The following is a 26,560-nucleotide window of genomic DNA, read 5'->3' as shown; positions in this document are numbered from 1 at the left end:
AACAGAGTTGAGGCCAAAGGGCCAGAAAAAAGGACATCAATTGACATATCAAGTGGATCAAATGGATAGGAACATCATGCAAATCTCTATCCCTACGTGAAGAGCTACAGGCAATTAATGGCTTCTGAGAGAGAAACAATATCCTTCAGAACCCTAGCACCACACCAATAGGTGATCTAACCCAAAGTGGTCATCACCAAATACATATGAGTGATTTCAAATTGACCAACAATGTAAATGTGTGTGTGTGTGTGTGTGTGTATTACACAAAAGCTCCGTATATGTTAATATGTATACACACATATCAAAAATATTAAAAAATTTTAAATTAAATAAAACATAAAACAAAAATAGAATAATACAAGAAAAATTTAGATGAGGAATGAAAAAAACATTAATCTATCATATCTAGGGTTATTTTACTTTAGCCATTATTTTATTCTCATTATTTCTAATGGCAATTCTTCTTAGCTGTGTCAGTTAATATTAATTTTCAACTAGAGAATTTCCATAATCATTTAATAAATAAACCCAGTGTGTATCTATGAAGGAGTTTCTAGACTGGCTTATTTAATGTGAAGACACCCACCCTAATCATGAGCAGCGCTCCTTGGATAGAAGGAACAAAGCAACTTAAGCACTGATTTCTGTTTCTTGACTTCATATTAAATGTGAGCAGTCAACTACAGCTACTAGCCCCATGCCTGCCCTGTCATGATGCGGACCCAGCTATACCACTCCTGGTCATATACCCAAAAGATACTCCAACATATAACAAGGATACATGCTCCACTATGTTCATAGCAGTCTTATTTATAACAGCCAGAAGTTGGAAACAACCCAGATGTCCTTCAATGGAAGAATAGATGCAGAAAATGTGGTTTATTTACACAATGGAGTACTATGCAGCTATTAAAAACAAGGACTTCATGAAATTCGTAGGTAAATGGAAGGAGCTAGAAAATGTCATCCTGAGTGTGGTAACCCAGACACAAAAGAAGTCATATGGTATGTACTCACTAATAAGTGGATCCTACCCCAAAAGATCACAATGCATATGACACAACCTACAGACCATATGGAGCATAGAAGAAAGAAAGATCAGGAAGTGGATGATTCTTCAGTCCTGCACTGAGTGGGGAACAGAACGATTATGGGAGATGGGAGGAGAGAAGGAGAAGGGAAGGAGAAAGGAGGAGGAGTAGGAGGAGGAAATAAGGGTGGCAGTATCAGAATCTGGAGGACAACTGAGAGGTACAGAGGGTCAGGAAATCGAATAAAAACAGGTAGCAGGCAGATGAGGAGCTGGGGATTGCTACTGGTGGGTCCCAGACACCAGAGAAACGTGAGGCTCCCAGCACCCAATGGTACTGACTTTAGCTGTAATATGCAGAAAAGGTGAAGATAGAACCTGTGGAGACCATGTCCAGTAGATAGGCACAGCCCTGGTAAAGGGATGGAGCCACCCACCCATCTCAATTTTTTTTTTTTAACCCAGAAATGTTTCTGTCCAAAGGAAGAACAGCCAGCGATAAATGTTTCAACAGAGAGCTAGGCCAGTCTCTAGTGCAATTTCAGGTAGACTTGCTGCTTTTTACAATTGCACTAAAACTTGTTTAATGAATTTTAAAAGGGGTGCTATGATTCTGTACCTGTAAAAAATAAAGATGTTTCTGGGAGCCAAAAAGAGACCACAGTTTCACTATGAATTTCTGTTAAAATGACCTTATAAAAAGTGGCCTGCTTCTCTTCCCTTTAAATTACAGTACTTTCTTCCATTGCATTAAAAAAATGTATTTTTAAAGTTGAAACTCTCTTGGATGATTGAACTACAAAGAATCTGTGGGTCTCAGAGTCTGCCAGAAGTGCTGTCACTGGGAGGAAGATTAATGGTGTAGCAGCTGTGCGGGCTTGACCCTCTGATAATCCCTGACCTCAGTGGAATGACTACCTCAAAATTACTGCCCCTGTGATATACTTACTGCAATGAAGTAGAGCCAGGAGTGGAAGTTCCAAATTCTACCAAAAAAAAAAAAATGGAATTCAAATGCATTCAGTTTTGAGCCATCTGGTGATACAACAAACCGTGCACATTTATCTGGGATTGGGGTGAGTATAGATCAAGCCATGCAAATTTACCTGAGAAGGGTAGGTATATACCAAGCCATGTGCATTTTTTATTTGAATCATATTTCTGGAAGTAGTAGACAGATTATGTTATTATGGGAACCTCCAAACACTGTAGTATTTTATCAGGATTTTATTTTTGAGGTCCTATAAAAATAGACTTATCACAGCAGCCTCTAGTAACATAAACGACGAGGGACAAAAAGAAGCCAAGAAACATCTCTGTTAAAAAACAGATTTTTTTTTTTTTTTTTTTTTTTTTAGGCCCTCAGTAGACCATATGTCACTGGTGAATCTACAGCTCTCAAAATGTTCATGGGCAAGGTATAAATAAACAAGGCTATGCATTCCAACCACAAGATTTTAGCTGAAGCAAAACATTTGGTGTGGGTCTCCAGATTTGATCCTCAGTTATAGGCTTCAGTTAGTGGCTGGAAAGCCTCCTGCAAGTATCACACCAGACTCTGGAATTCTTTAGCAGCTTGTTTTGGGGAAGGGAGTGGAGGTTCTGCATCTCTCAGCTGTTCCTGTGCTATGTTGATTTACAGAGCATCTTTACCCAGGCATGTGTGAACATTTTAACAGGGCACAGCCCTTCTCCCTGTCTGTTTGTTTCTTCTATTTCTCAGGCTGCTGCAGGAAGGGAAGCACAGAAGTGTTAAGGCTTGACTTGGAGGTGACAGACAAAGCACTGGCTGTCACTATTTCCTTGGACATGTGATAAGATGTGGAACTTAGAGAGCTTCTGGAGAAGAGGTCAATGGGCTTTCAGAGACTATGCAGATGTGACAGAGAGAACAGCGACTGTTTTTCAGGCTTCTCACAATAAGATTAAGAATAATGGAGGTATTTGTTACCCTTAATTATATTCATAAGCATCTGGTGCTCAGAATACACTCATAAATTAAAATACCTTTAAATGATATAAAAGTAGCTTTGGGTATGATTTGCATATTTTATGAAAAAGCCTGTAGAGACTACTATGGCTATGTCCTAGGGGCTGATAACTATGCTTTTTTGAAAGTGTTTTTGGAAATAAATGAAAGCAGTAACAATTAAAAGTAAATAATAAATAAAATCATAAAATATTTATAGGTGAGAAATATTAGAGTAGACAGTGTCAAGATTTATGCATTATGAATAGTACTGATTTTGTTAAGCCTACTTTTGACAAGGGATATTCAGCACTTGGCATTTAAGACCCCATATTATTCATTAGGACTGTCAAATATTTTGAAAATAATGATAAAATTTTCCTGTCAATTATGTGATAAATACATTCCTATCAATATACCAACTAACTTTTAAGACGAAAATGGGTTGGACCTCATTCTCATTAAAAGGTCACAGTCCTCTTTTTTGGGTTATGGGATGGCAGCACACCATGGCTAAGGCTCATGGCACAAGACAGACACTCGCCTCATAGTTGGGAAACAAAAGAAAGAAAGCAATGGGAATGGGTGTTGGGGTTCCATAATTCTATCAATGCCTAAGGTTCTCTCATTAACTCTCAGTTATAAAGGTTCCATCACCTTCCAGCTGAATGAGGCTGGGAACCAAGCCTTTAGTACATGGTCCATTGAAGGATACTTAAGAAACAAATACCGATGTAGCATGGCTTGTGTCAAAGAGTGAATTAACATTTTCTATGTCAACTGACATCTCTATTAGGGACTTTTCTTTCTTCTTTGTTTGTAAGGCTTATTTATTTTTAACCTATTTTATTAGGCAAATATACACATACATTTTTTCTGAGATAAACTTTAAATAGTTATATTAATAAAATCCTTATCCTGTGATTTTATGTTCACTATGACAGCTTGACTGAATTGTTAGTAGTATATAAGGTATAGAATATTTATATTTCTATTTGACTAAACGACAAGTAATGGGACACTTAAAATTTTTTTCTATAGAATTTCACCAATTATTTGAAATGATTGTGTTAGGGGAATTTTGATTTACATAAATTTTATTGTTCTTTTATAATTACTCTTAATGTCTAAATTTTAAAGTATCAGACCTAAGTATTTTCATTGAGTCACATTCTGAGTAGGATCTCTTTTGATCTAAGCTCCATCAAACATATCTAAGTCATATACCTCAAGATCCTGATACATGAAAAGGTCTTAGAGCATCTGCTATGTGTGGGTTAGCACTAATGTCTTGGGAATGAGAATAACAAACAATAAATAAGTAGACAGTTCAAAGTTTGATTTAGAGACAAGTTTCTTCTAAGAATAAAGTCAAGAAGGAAAAGAGAATGTAACTGAGTAGAAAAACTGACATTTTCACGCAGAAACTTCTTTTTACCTATCCCTTATGTTCATCTTTTTTTGCTTTGCTTTTCATGATCTGTATATAGACAACTTGAGAGACAGGAATCGTAGCTTGTTTGTTAAAATTTGTATACATAAATATTTATTTCTTCACCTGGTTTTTTTCTTAGAGTACACACGAAGATCCTATACAGCTCTCCTTTTACATAATTCAGAGAAATTGCTGAGGTTGCAATTATTCATGACTGCATTATCAGCCAGATGACTGGACTAGATCAGTGATTCTCAAACTTTCCTAATGCTTCAACCTTTCACTTCAATGTTTCATGTTGTGGTGGCCTCCAACCAGAGCATTACTTTTGTTGCTTCTTCACACCTGTAATTTTGCTACTGTTATGAATCATAATGCACATATTTCATATGTAGTGTATATGATACACTACATATATGTATATGTAACACCTGTAAAAGGGACATTCAACTTCCCCACATGTATACACCAAAGAAGTAGCAAACAGGTTTGAGAACCTTATTGCTTTAAAAAAATAACTCATCATTAATAAGGGGGAATTTACTTAAATTATCCTAAAAGAATTAAAAATAATTTAAAACTACATTTAGATTGTAGTAGGTAAACCTTTATAAAATAAAACTATGCAAATGAGTACTGATATCAAGCATGCTTATCTATGCTTTGTTTTTATCTGAAAATACACAAAAATATACTTTGCACAAAGTTTGAATGTGGGCTGAGACTCATTTTTATGATATACAAATTGCTATAAACAATTTGAAGGATATGTTTTATTAAGGATGTAAGCAAAAAAAATGTAAAAGAAACACTGAATTAAAAAAAACAACGTGAACAAATAGAAATAAATAATTTTATTTCAAAGAATGCTCAGAACATCCTGGTGATCTATGCCTTGGAACATGTTAATTTGGAAGACTTTTTCAAAGAGTTATCATCATCTCTTCAAGGAAATCGTATCTTTACTATTAAATGCTAAATGACATCATTCATTGGGCAAGATGAATAATTGATTCCTGAATTGACTCCTGAGAGTAAATATTTTCAACTACAAATACAGAGATGTAAAATTTGATGTATGTAATGTTTTAAATGACTTATTTTCTTAATGGAAAACATGGCTAGATGATTTCAGAAGCACTCCTACAAAAATATGAGATGAGAAGTTAATATATCCATATCCATATGGGTTTTAGCATAGAATATAATTTGAGTAAATTAAAAACTAGAGTGTATGGAATAGAAATCAGTTAGAAGAGTTTCTAAATGTTTTGGGCCCTTTCAATTTTGAGAAAAATTGGAATTTATATCTGACAAATTCTTTTAGCATTATAATATATACTTCAGCCACACCCAACATTTGCAGTTCCCTATATACATGTGTTGTTTTACTTTTATGTTCTGAGTATGTGTGTTTGTGCGTGCATGTGTGTGTGTGTGTGTGTGTGTGTGTGTGTTAGCAGAAAAGCTTACCATTCTGGACTATTCTAATTTTGTGAAATAAAGCCCAAGATCTCTCAGAAAATATTTCTTATCTACAGATTGCACTAAATCTGCCTCCCTTCCTCTCTGTTTATGTATCCTGGTCATAATTATAGAAGTGTTTGCTATTACATTCATTACTCCAAAATGATGTGCACACTGCGGTATATGTAGTGCACTTTCCTGTCTTTCAATCATTGTTTTGTATTAGCAAATATTCACAAGCAGGTGTTGAATAAGTGAGTAGGTTTGGATACATTAACAACAGAATGATTCACAGAATGTACTACTAAAAAAAAAAAAAAATGAACTTAATAGTAATCTCTGGGGTGAACATGAGGCAGGACCAAATGGTTCAAAAGCAGGTACTATGGGAATAGTGGTTAAACCTAAAAATAAATCACAGTGGTAAATTTTGTTAGTCAACTTTTAATTGCATCTGATATGTGGTACTTGCACTAATTGTAGGCATGTAAAGGTATGTTGTGTGTAAGATAATTTTATAATCTTCCAGTCATAGGAAAGATGGTCAGATCAACTATTCCAGATGTTTCCAAACTGTGAGTCACGACGACTTTTTAACAGGTGTCCCCTAACATCATCGGAAAACTCAGATCTTTACGTTATGATTCATACATAACAGCAGCAAAATTAGAGTTTTGAAGCAACAAAATAATTTTGTGGTTGGGGGTCACTACACTGTGAGGAGCTGAATGAAAGGGCACAGCATTAGGAAGGCTGAGAACTATTGGTTTAAATAATGAATTCTCTTTATTGTTTATTTTTCCATACAAACTGTTAGAAGTAAGAAAATATCCTTAAAATTTAGTATGGACCTCACACATTACTTATATGTGAATTAAAGTCACAAATTACTTTATATTAAGAGTAATAAATAAGCAAGTTTTACAGATCATCACAGAGTCTAGCACCAGGGATAAAGAAAGCAGGGATAGTTACATGAAGCATGCTGGACAACAAAGATGTTAATAGCAATTTAGTCTCTAGAGGCAGATGGCCGAGGCTTGGATCCAAGCTCTGTCAATTACAATTTGAGTGTCTTTGGGACGTTATCTTCCCTTCTCAGCTTCAGTGCCCTATTGTAAGTAGACAGAATTGTAGTGTACTCCTTTTAAATGGTAATATAAGTATTAAAAGAGAAAATTGATTTAAAATGTTCAACGGTTTTATTATCATTGTTATGGTTATTAGAATCATATTGTGAGGAATTCATTTACTCCAGGCAAAGACCAATGTAGGACTTGCTGCTGTGGCTTTCAGGAAGTTCCAGCTGGATAATGCTGGGGAATTTAAATTTCTGACAGTTGCAAATGATTATTTCAGGGAGCATATTCCAAGATTGCAGGTGGGACAACCAGTAGTCAATATTGCTGTTCACTTAAAATATGAGGTTCACAAGGAACCAAGGAATAGACTCGGAGATGTAAATAAAGTCATAGCAGACTATTTCAAGAGTACTAAATCATACTCTCTTCTACATATTGTGTTGTTTTCTCTACAGACACTTAATTAAGTTGCTACACAATTCCCTGTCAATCACAAAACCTTTACAATACCGTTGACGTTCCAAGAAAATGTCATAGGTCTTATGTACAAGTCCTCAGACATAACATTGGGACCCTGCAGGTATATAAATACAGAGACAGTTAAATGTAGACATTTGGTGGTATTGTTCATGAATATTGTTAACAAAAATTATAATATGAAGTGAATTGGATGCATGATCATATATTGTGTATTGGCAGAAGAGCTGCTGAGAACAGTTTAATGCCCGAGTTGTGGTCAGGAGCACCTTTTGTCTTGTTTTATGTAAACAGTTTTGTTTTTAACTTGCTGCTTTTTCTCTCTATAGACTCTAGACGATGAAAAAGACAGATAGTAATGTAATACAGACAGTGTACTCTGTACTATTAAAGTCCACAAAGCAAGAGAGACAGCAGCAGAAGAAGCTGTGGTCTAACAATTGATTCTGTCAGTTACCATCTCTGTAGGGATAAGAACATCCTAATTTGTGTGTTTTATTCATAGGAAGCCCAGTTCACAAGGCTCTAATCTAAACAACTCACTTCAGTATAGCTTACACAACACCTGTTCTAGATCAATCTCATACTGGTGTCTGGGAGAAAGGACAGAAATGGATGAAATTGAGAAGGGCCATGACCTCAGCCCTGTGTGCTCATAATTCACGCAAAGCAGATTAGGAAAGGTACTCTGATTAGCAGTTTCCAGGAGACCTTTTTCTCAGTGGCAAAAAATGAAATTGGAAACTTTAAGGTCACACACATTAAAATATGTTAGAATCTGTAGGATGTTAGGAATTTCAATTTTATATAGTACTTCATGTTGGGGATATCACGAGGAATTGTTAAATTTGAAACATTTTGTCGGCATAAAAATACTTAAGAAAAGATTCAGAATCTCAGAATTCTAAGAATATTTTAATAATAGAGCTGGCATGATCATTCTGTTTAATGCTCTATTTTATGTATTATCTTCTGTCAGCCTCAAAATATTGTGTGAATTAAAGACTTTATGTCCATCATTCACCCCACAAAAAAATAAATAAGTAGATAAATAAATAAAGTCAAAATGACAAGATAGATTAAGACAGCAAGAAACCATGTTCAAATGCATCTACATTTGAAAACCACAGTCTTAACAATACTTTAAGACAGCTTTTATAGTATAAGAATGTGTACTCGGAAAATATGAAGGATGGAGACCTGGAGAAGGGCACCCATCAAAAATGTGACAGCCATGCTGGAGGACAAAATAAAGAACAGTGGCTGGGATGGGAATGGAGATTTTGGGAGAGAAGGGTCTGGGATCCTTTCCTGATAATGGCTTTGGTTATTGTACAAGTTCTGGTGGCTTACTAGCCCTGTACATTCTTTTATCTTTTCTAAGACAAGAGACTGTATTCATGAATATTAATAAGTATGCCAATGGACTATTTTGAGAATTAAATAAGAAACATAAAATACTTAGCACACTGCTTCATTATCACAGAGATTAATAAATATTAGCCACCATTACCCTTATTAAAGTTGTATTACTGTTCTTGACATTCATTTGTGATGCAATGAATAATAGAGTTTATACTGATTTAGTGTTGCCTTAAAAAAAATGCAGGCGCCTTGCTTCGTTGGTGAGGGATCCCAGACCATCTCAAACTCCTTCCCTAATGTCTAGAAATTTAGGAATGAACTTGGCTATATATTGCTTGCAGTTCCAGGAATCTGAAGCTTTCTCATTAACAACACAGCATGGGGTCTGTACCTAAGCACATCATATATTTAAATCTCTCTTGTAGGGCACTTCTTTTTAAGAGTGTGGTTGTAGTTAATTATGTAAATATATTTTGCTTCACTCCTATCCCTGTTTGACTGAAAGTTCCCTAGTGGCATTGACTAGGCCAAATTTATCTTCCTACACATCTTCCTGATTGGTACATAGGAGACCTTTAACAGACATTTGCATAATTAGTGCCCTCTTGGGTGTATCGAGAAATTATAACATTTTAGAAAATTTCCCAAATGACTCATCAATTTCTCACTGATGTATATTTCCCTAAATAATTCTAGAGGTCTTTATAAACAGCAATATAAGTTTCTTGAGCTCTGGCTTGGACAGATTTGGTCTTCTGAAGAGTTCCTCATTTCAGAGTGTAAAATTAATGAAGTTGTATTTAGAGCTGAGAAGCTACTGGCTTGCTTTAGCTCACCCTTTAAGTGACAGTGACTGGTGGATGTCCTTTACATCTCTGCTAACATACAGGTAGTCTTTATTCTCTGTGAACCTATTATTAAATGCAGAAAACCATGTCAGAATAGACCAGCTTGTGACAGAACATGAAAACAGCATTTTCTGTGGGAAAAGATAAGATTTTAAGAACATGGATTTTCCTGCTTTTGTCCTGTGACTCACTCGATTAAATTTTGAAGAAAACATAAACTGCTTTCCTATTCATCATCTTTACAGATACTGCACTTAATCCTCCACCTGGGCTGTGCACAGAAGATGTTCAAAAGTGACATATGGTTCCATATTATTTTAGTACAACCCTAAAATAGACAATTTGAAAATTATGAGTAGTTAATAGTAATATTCATGTTTTTGGAAAGGGAGATGTATTGGGGAATTTGGGATACTAAATTAGATTTTTTTTTGTTTTGAAGTTATATTTAGTGGATGTACTTTTCACAAGGGTGCTATGTTGATTTCATGAGAATACATTAGAAGATTATTATTTTCACACACACAGACACATACACATGTATATTTGAGGAAAAATAGAAATTTAATTTAACTTTTTTTTTACTGCCATCTTCTTTATTTTTATTTGTTGTTATGAAGTAAGCACCCTAAATTTAATGAGTCCTGTTCACCTCCTTTGCTGTTGGGCTCTCCATGTCAACCATTCCAAAAGAGCACAGAGGGAATCCTTCTTCATGTGGCTGACACGAGTTAACTTGGGTGGTTGGGCTACATGGTACGCCTCCAAAGGGCTTCTTCATGCTCAGGTTTGGGGGCTGAGCTTCGCTGGGCTCCTCTAGAACTGTCAACCAAAGCCCCTTCATCTTTCATGTGCTCTTTTTTTCCTAATCCACTTTTATACCATTTTAATTATATGCAAGACTTAAGGTCAGTTCTAGGTTGAGGAACTATTTCAACCTAACAGTCTGATAGGTTCAGTTTTACAGTATACAACCATAACTGCACAGAAATATCAAGCTGACTTATTCGGCTTTTAGGATATTTTTAGGGTATTTATAGAGCTTGATGGTAAATTATATACTGTGGATCTTTTTAAGCTGTAGAAAATGCCTTAAAATAGTGTATTTGTTTTAATGGAGACTAGGTCTGAATTTAAAATAGTTACATTAGAAACAAACATGACCATTGTAAATGGTTAGTTTTGGAAATATCAATTACATCAATTATAAACTTTTCACTGAAATTAATATTTCAATTGAATAAATAAATGTTTCCTTTGCTATATGTGTTATTGTGTAGATTGTACTGAAGAAAAAATGGATATAATAAAATTCTCAGCTCAAACTCAATTAAGATTTAAAAATGTGTATGATCTGACAATGGCTCGATGGATATTGTAGAAATAAAACAGCTGTTAAAAATCCTTTATCCACATCCCTCCTGATTTTGCTCCAGTTAATCTTGTCCACTTTCCTATTCCTTAAATTTGATGTGTTTTGAACAAAGTAATTTATCAGAGTTGAACTGGAAAGTTTTCAAGCTTTTAGGCTCAAGATGTCTGAGAAGCGTCTGCTTGCTGTCTGGAATTTTGCCTGTTTGCTGTCTGTTTGCAGCAAGTTCATAGCACACCCTAGTATCTGAGACTGTGAACCTAAGCAAGTATCCCAGACTCAGTCTCAAAAACGAAAGGCATCTCAGTGAAGATCAGATAAGCTAAGCTCACTGCAGACTACCGGTAACTGTAGAGAGAAAACAGAAATACCGAACTGAGTCATGTCTAAACTTCCACCATAAACTATGAACTTAAAGGGTTTGGTTTTGAGTCAGTGAGCTTAAGGAGGGTTTGTCAGGTAGCAATTGAAAACGCATACATTCATATTACTGGCGTGTATCTCTACTAAAATAGCCACTAGCATGTTGGTCCAGAAGTATCCTCAACTCAGTATCTGGCTGACACAGTTAACACAATTTAAAATAGTCACCAGGAAGGTAATACATTTGACAGTAATAATCAGTATGGAACGTCTCAGCAAGTATGCTGAGTACAGAGGGAGTCGTATCAAATACTATTTAGCCTTTCTAGTGGAAACGCTGAGCTTTTCTCTGTTTAGCATGGTAATTGCCATGGACTTTATATATTATTTATATTACACTGAGCTGGGTCCCCTATATCCTTATTATTCCATAGGACTTTCATCCTAAAAGGATGTTGAAATTTCTCAGAGGCCTTTTCTACAGCTAATGAAATTAGCAAGTCTTTTCTGTCCTTGAATTTTTTTTTAACAGTGTTCAATTGCATTTATTATTTTGTTTGTCAAACCATTCCTTTATCTCTGGACTGAAGTCAACTTTATCATGGTTAATAATCTTTCTTACATGATTATGAATATTTTTATTTTTGATAATTTTTATATCTCTGTTCATCAGAAATTTTGGCTTGTTCTTTACTTTTTTGTTATTGTTGCATCTTTGATTTTAGTATCAGCATACTAATAATCCTTAAACTGGTTAATCCATTAAATGAATTTGGGTGTTTTCCTTCCTTATCTATTATGGAATAATTTGAGAAGTGCTGTTGTTTTATTTTCCTTGAAGTTGTGCTTGAAAATTGTACTGCAGTCCTCTGAACAGAAGCTGGAAATGCTTCTTCTATCTTTTGCATGTTAGGATATGCATAAACATGTATATGTACACCATGCAGATACACATCATATGCACATATATTAGTGTATATCATACACATGTACCATATTCCTATCCATGTGTATGTATATGTACATGTACAGGTACATCATATAAATACACATATACATGTATATGTATGTGAGTGTGTATATCTGTGCCTATGAGTAGTGAATCACCAAAGCCAAAGTCATTAAATCCCTTGAAGCAGTTGTGACCTGCCTAACAAGGGTGCAGGGAATGAAACTGAGGTACTCTGAGGTCCGTATGTACTCTTAACCAAGGAGTCAGCTCTCCAGCCTCTAGCATTTTCACTTTTATTTTCCACAGACAGGGTAAGAAAAGGATGAAGTGAGTTGAGGATAGGTGTTGGTCCAGTAATTTCAGTGTCTTGAAGTCATGACTCATCTCTTCTGTACCACTTAACACTTTTCCAAGCTCTTTAGCTTACATTTTCACATTTGAGTGCAGTAATGACCCTCTGGAGACAGTCAGGAAGGGACAATTATTTTCATTTTAGAGAAGAGAAATCTGAAGCAATAAAAGCAAGGGCTTCACAGATGTGAGTAGAAGGCCAGAGACAGAACAGATGTTGCTGGCTCTCTGTGCATCTCATGGGATGACTTAGTTCTGCTGCAAGGGTACTACTATTTGCATCTCTCCTGTGTGAGTGAGAGAAAAGACCCTTGTTTTGGGGAGGGTTAAAGCTCTAGAGTCTTTAATGGTTTCCCTCTGGCTCCCCCAGAGGCTACTGGAGGTGATGCATGAAGTCAAGCAACAAGGAGATAAGAGATAAGAGATGGGGTTCTGAAAATTTGTGTATAGAACATGAATTGCACATCCATTCTCACAGAGACATAACAGAAGCAATGATAGACATGCCTCTGAGGCTTCCTATGTAAGATTTGCTTAAAGCCCAGGTTTCCAAGTCACTCTGAGATGCATCTTTATCCACTTATTTGGCATCCTCTGGCTTGAGACAGGGTGTTCCTTGAAGCCAACAATTTTCAACATGAGGGTTGCAACGCTTTTGGGGGTCAAATAACACTTTCACATGGGTCACATATCTGATATCCTACATATCAGATATTAACATTATGATTCATAACAGTAGTAGAATTACAGTTAACAAGCATCAAGGAAATAAATTCACGGGGTTACCACAACATGAAGAACTATGTTGAAGAGCTGCAGGTTTGAGATGTTGAGAATCACTGCTAAAAACTTCTTGTGCTGCCAGTACAATAATGGTGAATTTTTCTCAGCTTTTAATCATTGTGGTTTGGTATTTCTCATTTCTAAGGCTAATTTATCTGGGTGCAGTAGTCTCATCTGATATGGTATTTTTCTTTTAGGAATTAGAATGTATCCAGTTTGTTGCTGGAGATCTGTTGTTATTCTAATGAAGCTTCTTAACGTTTACTTGAGGTTTGACTCCTAATAATTTTAGGATTCTTCCTCCTGAACATTTTTATGAGCTGGACTCCAACATGGTGCCCCATGAAGAACACGTTCCATCAAATCTATACGAGATCCTCTGACTCGTTGTTGCATCTTCATGTTTTATTCAGGTCCAGAGGTATTAGAGATGCTTTTCATATGTTTCATTGAGTAGATTTTCTAGCTCTTTTCATTTCTAGTATATTCAGAAATTTCTGGTTTTACTAACTTTTAAAAATGTTTAAAGAATATTATAAATTCTCTATTTTCTAATCCAATTTTACCATAAAACTATTTTTTCTATTAAAAAAAATGATCGAAAACTAAAAAAAAATTCTGCATTAAAATGATATTGCTTAAGGTATTTTAAACACACAACTGGACTCAAACATTCTTTCTATTCCCTGATCTAGTCCATGATGAAAGCTTTTACTGTGCATTTTTCAGGCCCATTCAATCTTTCATTTGGATTTTTTCCATTTTCATGATCTTTTTCTTTATTTTACTGAATTATTCTTTAATATTAGAAAGTGTTTTCGCAATCTAACTGGGATGTCTGTGTTCGCTTGGATCTCATTGATTCTTAGAATTATTTTTAAGGGTACTTTGTTAAGCTTCACATGCAGCCTTTACTGTGATGTTGCTAATATGTCACCATGTTGCTTTTCACCTGCCATCTCATGTCATGCCATTATCCATCTCCACAGGCCCAGTGTCCCTACACTGATACCTGCTTATGCTCCTCTCATCTCCACAGGTTTGGTGATGTAGCACCTGCAGTATAAGGCTTTCTTCTGAAGATATGTCATAAGAGAGCAGTTTGGTAAAACTATGTTGGCTTTGATTGTCATTCTGTATCATAGTGTAGTAGCTCCTCAATAAAATCAGTGGCACCAGCAGTGGGAGAAGGATTGTAAAGAATGTGCACTTCAGGCCAGTGATGTTACATGGGTTTGGAGCATATTTCTAAAGTCCAAGCAGAGATATCCAGGTTATTGCTGTCTAGCAGTAGAGGCAGGCATGTGCTCTCTTGAAGATAGTAGAGACACATTACTAATGGAATGCAGAGGGAAATACTGGGTAGAAGGAACTCCAATGGCCAGAGTTTAAGTACTTGACCCTTGAGGTCTTAGGTGCATTCAAGCTACCACTGCATAGACACCCTCCTTCCTATACCAAAGAACGGTGCATTAGCTTGGATTTTCTTCTAAATATCAACACATACAAATCACACTTCAATAAACAATGCAATATTCCTTCTTTGCTTTTTAAGATATATGCCATAGATGTTCCAAAAAAGATCGAAGTCCAAAAGTACAAAAAGCCCTGCCTTCATTGGCCACTCATATTATTTCCTTCTGCTTCCACTTCTTTCTCATCTGGTCGAACTGTGGCAGAAAAAGAGGACCTCTTGCCAGTGTTGCATGAGGTGCTACTACAGTTCTACATTTCAAAGATTCCCCCATGTTGATATTAACTATGGCTTTTGTACAGGAGTTTGACCAAAAAGATTCAGGATTTTCAACATCTGCTTTAACAAGTTCTTAAGTATTATTCCCTATGACTATCTTTGTTCAGCATGGGGCAGTGGGCTTAAAAACCAACGTCATGGTATCTGTGAGTCGAGGTGAGGATTCACACTGCAAGCACAATTCAAGCCACAGGGTAATAGGATCCTATTGCAACTGTAGCTACCTCAGAAGTAACAAAAACGGCAATAGCTTAAAAAGCCAACTGAGTTTCTTTTAGATGTATAGTTGACCAAGAAAAATGTAATAGTAATTTATTTTGGCCTTTGTCTTATGAAATTCAGTTCCCTTTCTGCCAAAATTACATATTTATATACACATATAGTATATATTATACACATATATCATTTGTATATATGACTTATAAAAATGATGACCATCCTTTATTATTTATTTTATTTTCTCAAATATAAACATTACACATTTACTTACCTGGTGGACTAAATGTTACTTTGATTATAATATGCAATAGTGATGATAATTACCAGCTCCAAAACATTCTGGGTCTTGAAGAAAATATTTCAGTGGTTCAACCTTAAATTGTATTTCTGAAATAGATGTTTTATAGAAACCGCTTATTAGTCAGTTTCTTTTTATTTCATGTTAAATTTTCTCATTAAAATTTTAAGTTGTACCCTTTCATTATTGACTTTATATATGCAGTTACAGGCTTTTCCATTTAAAATTTGCTTAATTTTGTGATTTACTACATAAACTAATCTCATAAGTTTGACTTCTTCTTGCTGTCTTTGAGTAATTCTGGTGATGAATTATCATTTTTGTAGCTTCAAGTCTAACTTAATAGTTTTCCTCTGCCCCACAGATACTTAAACATTATAGGTTATTGCCAATGCTCTTGATCACCTGCCCTCAACTTGAGGGTAAGACCTTATTGTTAATTACACCACATTCTTGACTCATAAATCATGGAGAAACAATGTTGGTACTAGTCTGCTTTCATTGTACTGAAGGAAAGTATGCACACATTCAAGGGAAAATAAAATCATCACTTGAACCTGCCTTTAAACCCTGTTAACTACAATAGTGGCCAGCCTCAAAAGAGTTGCTCACCAGTGGCTCAAAGGTAATGGAAGTAAAGAACCAGATTCTGACTAGATTTATGTGCTAATCCACTAAATGAAACTCACAACTGCCACCACTATTGGGTCAAAACTTGTTGTTAAACAGACTATTGATTCTAGGGGAAAACTTCTTACTATTATTCAATTAAATGGACAGAGTGTTAAACAGACTCCTAAATACTTATCATTATACTCATAGACTAACATATCTCTCAACTCTATCACGGAAGCTTCTATTTGACATCATCAATATGGTGATTAACACAGAGATCCACAACTTGTCAATATGCAGAAGATAAGAGACTATAGAGCACTAAGCTCTAAATGAAATCTATATCCTATACCCCAAATCTTCCAAAGGCTTCTACCCAAAGCTCAGGGATCATAAGGAAGAATGAAGCTATGGCACTAGCAGAAAAATATATGCAACCAGAGATTCAACCAAATTAAGTTAGCTTCAGCAACACATATATCATATACTTTCTTGCACTTGTGATTTGTAGAATTTGCATACTTAAAGAAACTCATGTATATCTACATAAAATAATTTATTTTTATAAATGAAATAGAAATTAAACAGTGTAATTGGACAAAAAGGACCAAGAAGAGCAAGGAAAGGTAAGAAAATAATGGTGATGTTCATGTTGGAATTTACTCAATGTGTATGTTAAACCTGCAGGACACTTAATTAAATTTTAAGAGAAGAAATAGTTATTTGAAGCAATATCCCTTAAGCACCATAGTCTTATATTTCAATACATAGCAGAACCTCATTTCATGTCAGAAATAGTGTAAAAATACATTTTATAATTTGATCTTTAGATAGAAAGTAAATGCATTCATAAATATGATTTAACTTTGTGTTTTAATTCTGTTTTATCTAGAATGTATGATAAGAATATGATAATCAAGGTTTGAGGATAGACTGCAGGGAAACTGTCCCAGTTTCATTTCTGGTGCTGTGATGAAACACTATGACAAAAATGAAAAAATGCAGAGAAGGGGCTTATTCTAGAAATTTGTGCATGCTCATTACCCAGCTAGCTTTCTTTACTCTTAGACAAACCAGGGAATTATGCCCTGCCTCCATGTTCAGGCTAGGTCTTCCCACATTAATTGTGGCTGTCAAGAAAGTCTCCCACACACATGCCCACAGGGCATTCTGATATAGATGATCACCCACTGAGTCTCATTTAAGGTTGTGTCACACTGACATTTAAAACTAACCATCACACTCATTTAGCACACCCAGGGACTACAGCACACTCTTGGTATTCCCTTAGTGAAAGTATTTTTCTTTTCAGTTATTTAAAAATAAATTTGATCTTTAAGGATCTTGAGTAGCTTGGAAACCACATGATGTCTGAGGTGATGATCAAATTCAATAGTGTGTGTGTGTGTGTGTGTGTGTGTGTGTGTGTGTGTCTGAGAGAGAGAGAGGGGAGGGAGAGAGAGAGGAGAGAGAAAGAGAGAGAGGGGAGAGAGAAAGAGGGAGAGGGAGAGAGGGGGAGAGAGAAAGAGAGAGAGGGGAGAGAGAAAGAGGGAGAGGGAGAGAGAGAGGGAGGGAGAGAGAGAGAGAGAGAGAGAGAGAGAGAGAGAGAGAGAGAGAGAGCTGACTCTGAAAATAGTATTTTGTTTTTGTTGCTTAAATTCCTGGAGTGTCCTCAAACAAGTACATTTATTAATAAATGAATAATGTGAGGAATCATGAACTTTCTTAAAGCAAGGATATTCATTACTGTGCAGTGTGTGTGCATATACATGTGAAAACACAGAAAATAAACAGAAGCAGAAATACAAAATATCTGTCTTTGTGCATGCATGTATGTGTGTGCAAAAGGAGAAACAAAGCCAGGGTATGTGTGCATCTGTAAGTACACATATGTCTATGTAAATGAATGGAAAGAAAAATGACAAAGATTAAGAGAAAGAGACAATAACAAAAATAGAGAAGTGTTTATTCATCTAGAATCAATGTTATTTAAATCAACATATAATAAAGGCATCCCTACTTTGTAAGCTATATTTCAAATGTATCTGATAGCTTAGCATTTAGTATTAGAGTCCCTGAGTGCTGTTCCATTCAGTTTCATCACTAAGAATTGATTAAATATCACTCATTGCTTCATGCACTACTGTTGAGAGGTTTTATCAGTATGTTCAAGAACACAAGCATGTCATTAGAGTGAAATAATCAAACTGTTCTGCCTTTTTATTAGTTGGCATCTAGTTAACTTACAATCCTTAATTGCATATGTATCATCAATGCAGAACATGACATGCAATGCATTAAACAATTAAGAGATGAAAGAAATCAAATTTGGAGCTTTTCATTTCACTTCTTGGAATTCCTAGTCTTACTCCTCTGAGGAATGACATGTGTTGTTAAGAGCTGATCAAATATTCTTCAGATAATTTTCTGTTTTGGTCAGCTTTTTTTTGACTGGGTAAATGACTAGAAGAAATAGATTTAAATGGTGAGTTTGGTCCACTGGCTGAGACGTTTCCCTGTGTGTTTGGCTGACTCTTTTGCTTTGGGACTGAACTGGATGAAACATCCTAAGGAGGATAGTGTGCGGTGAAGATTCCAAATGTTAGAACACTTTTCCTTCTTACTTTGTAAAACTTCTCTATTAATTGGAAGTATTTTGTTGCAAATGATTAAATAACTTAATAGGGTATGAAAGTTAAAAGTTCTTGCTAATGTTCCCAAAATGGGCCTGTTGGATGGTTTCCTATTCATGCAAGAAGAAAAGAATGAAAGCTTATTCTCAAAACAGCCAAGTCTGATGTCTACCTCCAAGAGCATGCAGTAGGGGCAGTTACAGGAAAGCTGGAGTCCAGAGTGTGGTTGTGTGGCTGGGGATAAGGTCATCTGTGGGCTGTACAGGCATAAGCATATGGCTCTTTATACAATGTATTTGTAAACTGGGGGTGCTAGGAAGATCTAAGGGTACACATTTTGAACGCCTAACATCAAATAGTCACACACCAAACACTTAGAGAGGTGGGTTCCAGGGAAGACAAAAGTCACTCCAGTCCCTGAAAGCAAATGAGGCAATTTTATTACTTATCCTAACTGACTCATCAGAGGTGTTATCTGGAGCAAGTGAGAGACCATCAATTTAATGTTTAGCTGTGAAACCACAAGACTTTGAAAGTTGAAAAGGTACCAACACTTCAAGTTTACAAAACCCAAGCTATCCAAAATTAATTTTAAAAGAAAAATAAAGCAAATGAAGCTAGGAGTTTTATTCGGGATCACCTTGAATTTTACTAATATCAGAATTTATACAAGAATAAAAATCCAGTCTCGGATTCAGCTATATTAAAAGACACTGGACATGGTGGAATATAAAGTTACTTTAGAAGAACAAAGTAAAATCTCCCAAGATAGGCTACCTTCTTGCTAGAAACTTTTACTATAGTTAACCCACCATGCAAGTTACTATACAATATCTGAATAAAGATCATAAAAGCATGAAGAAGGGCCAAAAATGGTGTTCTAATTCATAGGAGATTTGTGTTTCTGCTTGGCCAGGGAGAAGACCACTTGTCTTCAGCTACCACTCCCAGGAATGATGGTTAATGCTAGCTACCATCTGGGTTGAGTGTTCTCCATGGTTTATCTGGAGCTAAGCATGAATTTATGCAAGATCCAGGGACACTTCTGTAAGCTACTGATGGCACCATCTGCTTTATAGTACTGACCAGTACATGTCCAAGCTAGAGATAACATGAGCTGTAACAGTATGCAGCAGTTGGGATGCCTAAATTATAAACACAACTCTAACCCTGCTTTTAATCCCCAAAGAGAATATACTGGAACAGAAAATTCAACATTAGTGATTAAAAGTTCAGAGAATGTAAAGTACAACATTTCTTCCTTTATGAACAGAAAACTGAGAGGAAAAAAAGAAAAACTTTCAAAATTAATTTTCTGTTATATGTCAATCAGAATCTTCTTTCTGCTGTTTGTAAAAGCATAGTCTCCCTTTTTGTTAAAGTTTTGTCACTCCCTACAATAATCACTTTTACCTAGAAATCTCCTAAGCTTATGCTAGTCTACCCTGGTGATAAGGAATGTGAAAATTGAGGAAACACAACATTATAACTATCATCCGCATGCCCATGAACTGTCAGAAACCAACACATAATTACCCTAAGAATAATGAATAAGAATGAGTTAAATGGTTCTTCAGAAAACCATTTCACTTTGTAATTTTGCCATATTAAATCAGAGAGTTAGTATTAATTGTGGGAAAAAATGACCAAGCTAAATTGGTTCAGCATCACTTACCAATGCCAATCATTCCAGCCAGCCATGAACTCTGGAAGGTTTTTGCAGTCAGTGTCCTGCTGTACTGGGATGTGGGAAAAACCTACCAGTGCATTCTGTCCTTTTTCTCAAAAAGTGGCTGGGTATGCCATGGTTCTCAGCCTTTAGTCTCTATTTTGAGCATGACTTTTATCTAGTAAATGAGCTTGGTAATATGGCCCTGTCATATGCTGTTATGGTTCATGTCAGGGCCTCCAGCATAAAGCATAAATGCAGCTATAGATTGACTCACTTTTAAAAAGCCACCTTTCAGGAAGGGATGCTAAACACTGGTCATCAAACTATGAAGTCAAGACAAGTTGAAGTTTGCAGAACTATAAAAGCCAGAATACAAGAAAAGCTATATTGGAATAGATCTGAAGTGCCTTACTCAAAGGACCAGTTAGCTGCTGCTTCTTAGGTCTTTGATGAGAAAAGCAGTAAAACCAGTATAGACAGAAACATAACTGAGTACCACTGATAAGCCACTACTAAAAATTCTTGGGGAAAACCAAACACTAATGTTCTCTAATAATATGTAAACTTTAAAGCAGCTGCCTTTAGAGCACTGGCAAACAACACAATGAAATTGAAAAAATTGTTCCACTGTCTGTGGCTAAGGCTTCTATATGCCATGTCTTTTTTGAAATAAGATTTGTGATGTAATTTAGACAATGTTGATCAAATAAGCTTATGCAAAAGGTACAATGTCTGGATTAAGTCAGATGACTCATTCACATGCCTACAGGGAATGTTTTATTATTGTGTCATCATACAACACTCAACATCTGAAAGGTAGCCCTGCACTGGAAAGAGTGATGTTGTTTGTGGACATCCTCCATCATCTCTCACATGTAAGAACAGAACTCATCCACACCAGAACCAAAGGCTGGGTTACAGCAGTACTACGAAGCACCATCTGCTTGGCAGACAAAGGCTGGTACCCATTTCCACATCCCAAAGAGTAGCAGCCAGGCTTTCTGTTGGCAGTTTGCAAAAGGTTGCATAGCATCCCTCATTTCTTTCTGGATTCATAGCCAATTGAGCAAGATGGATTGTCATCACACAGGTGTAAATAAAATAGCCAGTATTTGTGGCTACTACTGATAAGGAGATCAGAAGATTTTTGCATTAAGTCAATGAAAAGCCCTTCCTGAACCAAACATCATCTTTAGTCTGTGAGCTTTAGGATTAGAAAACTTAAGTTTGCTTCTAAATCAAACACTACCCAGCATCAAACACTGAGAAAAGAACGCCTTTGTTCAGGTTTTATGCTGGCTTCACCAAGCACACCCTGGGCAAAGACAAACCTGCTGACCCGTTCACACATTAAATATGATCCTTAAGCAGAATGAGGAACAGAAAGAGATGCCAGACTCCTGATTTTTCTACAGTGTTCACAGGAAATCAGTGTTGCCTCTGGCTTCTTCGTTCCAGCTTCATTGAATACCTTGGTGACTTAATTCATTTTGCAATTTGAACATGGCCAGAGGACACTTTAAGTCAACATTGATTTGCTTACTACCTAGATAGCTAGGTGTATGTATGTAGTCAGATACATACTAAGCTATGTATCTGACTACATACATACACCTAGCTATGCTTTTATTTACTTCTGTTTATGTGTATCTCAATGCACAGAGTTATCTTTACTCGAATGCTGTGTATTAAGATTTTGATATCATATTTCCAGGTAGAGAAGCAATGTTTCCCCCCCTTTACTGTGCTACAACATTATGCAGGGCACTGAAAGAAAATCCTCATGTTAAATATTCTAGAATTCATCATGTAATTGAAGATATAGAAATGTCTTCCACTCAGAATTAAACTATAGTATATGGTGAATCATACCAGGTGTCCATAAAAATGTAGTCATTTGGAAGAGAAAAGATTCTGTTTTTTATTTTTCTTAATCGAGCAGAATGTATATAATCTTCCTGAATTTATTAAACATATCTAAATGACATTATAATTCAGAGGAACCTTTGCTTACTTAAAGAAGTAGAAAAAGCACTCATTATGAAAATGTTAGGAGCATTGGTCAATATGCTGCATGAAGACCAAAAACTTCGGTGTCCAAACACATTTCAGTTTCCAAAGATGAAGCTGTATATTGCCCTGCAGACAAAAGAATAGATGCAACAACTTCCAAATATCTCTAATCCCTTGTGAGAACATAAAAGTAATAAGATATGCCAGATTCAGATAATTAATTTGACATTGTCTCATTCCCTTACCAATGCAACTTATGAACATAGTGAGTCGTTTACCCCCCTTCTGTGATGAAAAATTTTGATTGTAAACTTGATTCATCTGGGAAGATGGAATCTTAATTGAGGAATTGCTTTAATCAGATTGACCTATGAGCATGTTTATGGGGGCATTTTCTTGATTTGTTAATTAATATAAGAGGGCACAGACCACTGTGGGTGGTATCATTTTTAAGAGGGCATCATTAATTGCATAAAAAAGCTGGAGCACAAGGAAGAGGGAGAGAGAGAGACAGACACACACATAGAGAAGGAGAGAGACAGAGAGACACACAGAGAGACAGAGACAGACAGACACAGAGAGAGACAGAGAGAGAGGGAGACAGAGACAAAGACAGAGAGAAAAATAGAGGAAAGACAGAAATAGAGACAGCTATAGACAGACAGAAACAGACTGAGACAAACAGAACAAGCTATCTTCTATAGTATCTGTTTCAAGTTCCTATCTGTATTTCCTGTCTTTGTTTTCCTAGATTAAAATCTGGAAGCAAAATAAAGCCTCTCAAATAGGTTTTGGTCAGTGCAATGTGTTATCATAGCAAGAGAGACGCAAGATAGAACAGGTTAGCAGAGAACTTACTGCTTGGGTATACTTTGAGTACTCATTCTTTAACACAGCAATTTCACATTTATCCACCTATGTATATAGATACACCTATGCATAAATATTTTTCTATTTTGCTTTTATTGATATCTATAGTAGTTATACACACATATAACTTTGCATTTACTTTTTATTGTAATATGATTGATTTTATAAAGTTTATGTGCTTTTCCTTTTACGTCTATATAAAAATGGAAAATTACAAAACTATATTAAAATTTGACTAAAGCTTTCATACTACTATCAGTTCACTTTAGTAAAATAAAAGTGTAACTAAACTCCAGTCACTGAGTAATTGCTATAAGAAATTTGGAACCTGAAATATCTCATTAACTTCAGCCATATTGTTTATCTCTGAGTAGAAATAAATTGTGTGAATTATTATAGTTATGATATTGTTCCTGAAAACTTCATTAATGATATTGTAAGATAATGAGTCATAGCATGTGTAATTAAGCTTTTAAACTACTAACGCTAATATACAAAAAGGCCTTTTATATTTTTGTATATGATTCTAAATATTTCTTTAAAAACACAAAACTCAAGATGCTAGTTTTAAGGGTATTTATGTGCAAATGCATTTTTGACAAAAAAATCAATTTTTCATATTACTGCATTAGTTAGAACTTTCTAAGCATATATTCTGAAGTATACAATGATAAAGTCTGGTGAAACTGTTTAATAAATTGTTTTTTACACATAATAGTTTCTAGTAGTTCACTACTGCTTATAACTACTCTTAATAAAACACTTCATTAAATAATTGTAAATTATTTTCCATGGTTTGTCTGACATATGCAAATTTTAGTTTGTTTGTAAAATACAATGTCAAAATACCAGAGAATTCATTTTCCATTTTGAAAATGTGATGTCAACAAAACTTAAGTATTTTATTTAGAAAGAAGTCACCTGACACACCAAAACTAAGACAGATTAGTAATGCAGCATTCACTCAGTCCTAAAGAGGTACAAAAATGTGTAATATTTTCTTATGAATTTTAATCAAAATAACTTCCTGCTTTAAATTTTCTAGATGAATCCATAAAAATGTATTTTATATGTAATCATAAAGAAATATTTTTGAATCAGCACTTTTGGGTAGATGCTTATTATTATGATTTCTTATATTTGGCTTAAAAGATTCAAATAATGGGTTATTACACATTTATTAATGTACAAATTATAGGCCTTATTAACTGTGCATAAGTTGAGTAAAGTCAACTCAATGAAAGCACTGTAGAATAATATTTGAAACAATATTTTCCCCAAGAAATGTCAACTGCATGATAAATCATCAAGCAACCAATTGACCAAAAACAAACTCACCAAATGACCAGTCAAGCAAACCACCAAATAGCCAATAAAACAAACCACCAACTGACCAGTCAACTGATCTAACAATTAAACAACCAACAATCAACCAACCTACCAACAGACAAGTCAACTGTTAAAACCTCTTGGAGATATATATATATATATATATATATATATATATATATACATATATATATGATTAAAAGTCAAAAAATATGGGGTCAGCCATGAAAAATTTTGCAAACTAATGATCAATAGGTATAGGTAAACGTGGGAGATAATATGAAGATTTTAATTGTCAAATAATAACAATATTTTATTTACAGTCAATATATATGATATAAGATATGGCAGAATATTCAGATTATTGAATTAAACACTGCATTATCATAACAAAGTTGTTTGATACTAAAAGCTAAGCTACAAATTTTTAAATTAATAAAATCTAATGTATAATATTTTAATAAAGAAAATGACAGACCAGTATCACTTAGCAATGTAAACACTTAAATTTGCAATGAAAAATTTATAATCCAACAAATTTTTAAGTAGTATAATTTATCCTAGCTATACAGAGTTGATGTGATAAATAATGAAACAAGACAATTCAATGTAAGTATCAACTAATGGTTAAAAATTGCCTCAAAAATATGAACACTTAAGTAGAAAACACTTACCTGGAGAGAAGACTCTGGAGTTAAATGTACTGATGATAATACCAAGGACACAGATTCAATTCCAACATCCATAGAGTGTGTTATGCAAAACACCAATATGCATAAAATAAATAAATAAACCAAAATTTTAAAGTAGCCAAGGGAAGTAGAATAGTTATAATTTATTATTAATTAATTAATTATTTTATTTCTTTACATCCCAAATGTTGTCCTGTCTCCAGGTCTCCCCTCACTGATTTCTTCCTCCTATCCCCCATCTCTATCCCATTTGACTCCTAGGGGTTGGACCCCCATACTCTCCCTTGGCTGGGCATTAATTCTTTACAGGATTAGGCACATGCTCTCCCACTGATGTCAGACAAGACAGGTCTGTGCAACACAATTTGTTCTTAGACCAGTTTGTGTGTTCTCTTTTGGAAGCAATTTGGGGTCTAAAGTTTTGTAGGCAGATTGATGCCCCCATCACTCCACTGGGAGTCCTTTCTGACTACTGAAGGAGGTCTCTTCAAGTTCCATATCTCCATTGTTGCGCATTTTGGCTAAGGTGACCCACATTGAATCCTGGATGCTTCCCCTATCCCAGGTCCCCGAGACTTTCTAGAGCCACTCCCCACCCCAGGCAATCACATATTTTTATTCATTTCCTGGCCCTCTTTGCCTCTGTCCTCTCTCCCTCATACCTGATCCTGCTCCCTTTCCCTTTCTCTATCCCTCTCCCCTTTCCAATTCAGGGCCCTCCCTCCCTCCCTCTGCCTCCCTTGATTATTTTGTTCAACTTTCTAAGTGGGATTTAAATATTCTCACTTGGGCCTTCCTTCTTGCTAAACTTCTTAGGGTCTTTGTGTGGTTTCGGTATCATGGTAACTGATAACTAATAGAATGAATTATATAGTGTTCCTTCAGTTTCTGTTTTGTGGAATAGTTTGAAAGTTGTTGTTATTCGCTCTTCTTTTAAACTCACATAGAATTCTACACTAAAACCTTCTG

The sequence above is a fragment of the Arvicanthis niloticus genome, chromosome 12, assembly GCF_011762505.2.
Source record: "Arvicanthis niloticus isolate mArvNil1 chromosome 12, mArvNil1.pat.X, whole genome shotgun sequence".
NCBI classification, from domain to species: Eukaryota; Metazoa; Chordata; class Mammalia; order Rodentia; family Muridae; genus Arvicanthis; species Arvicanthis niloticus.
The sequence above is the reverse complement of the archived record's forward strand: the minus strand, read 5'-3'. Positions refer to the sequence as shown.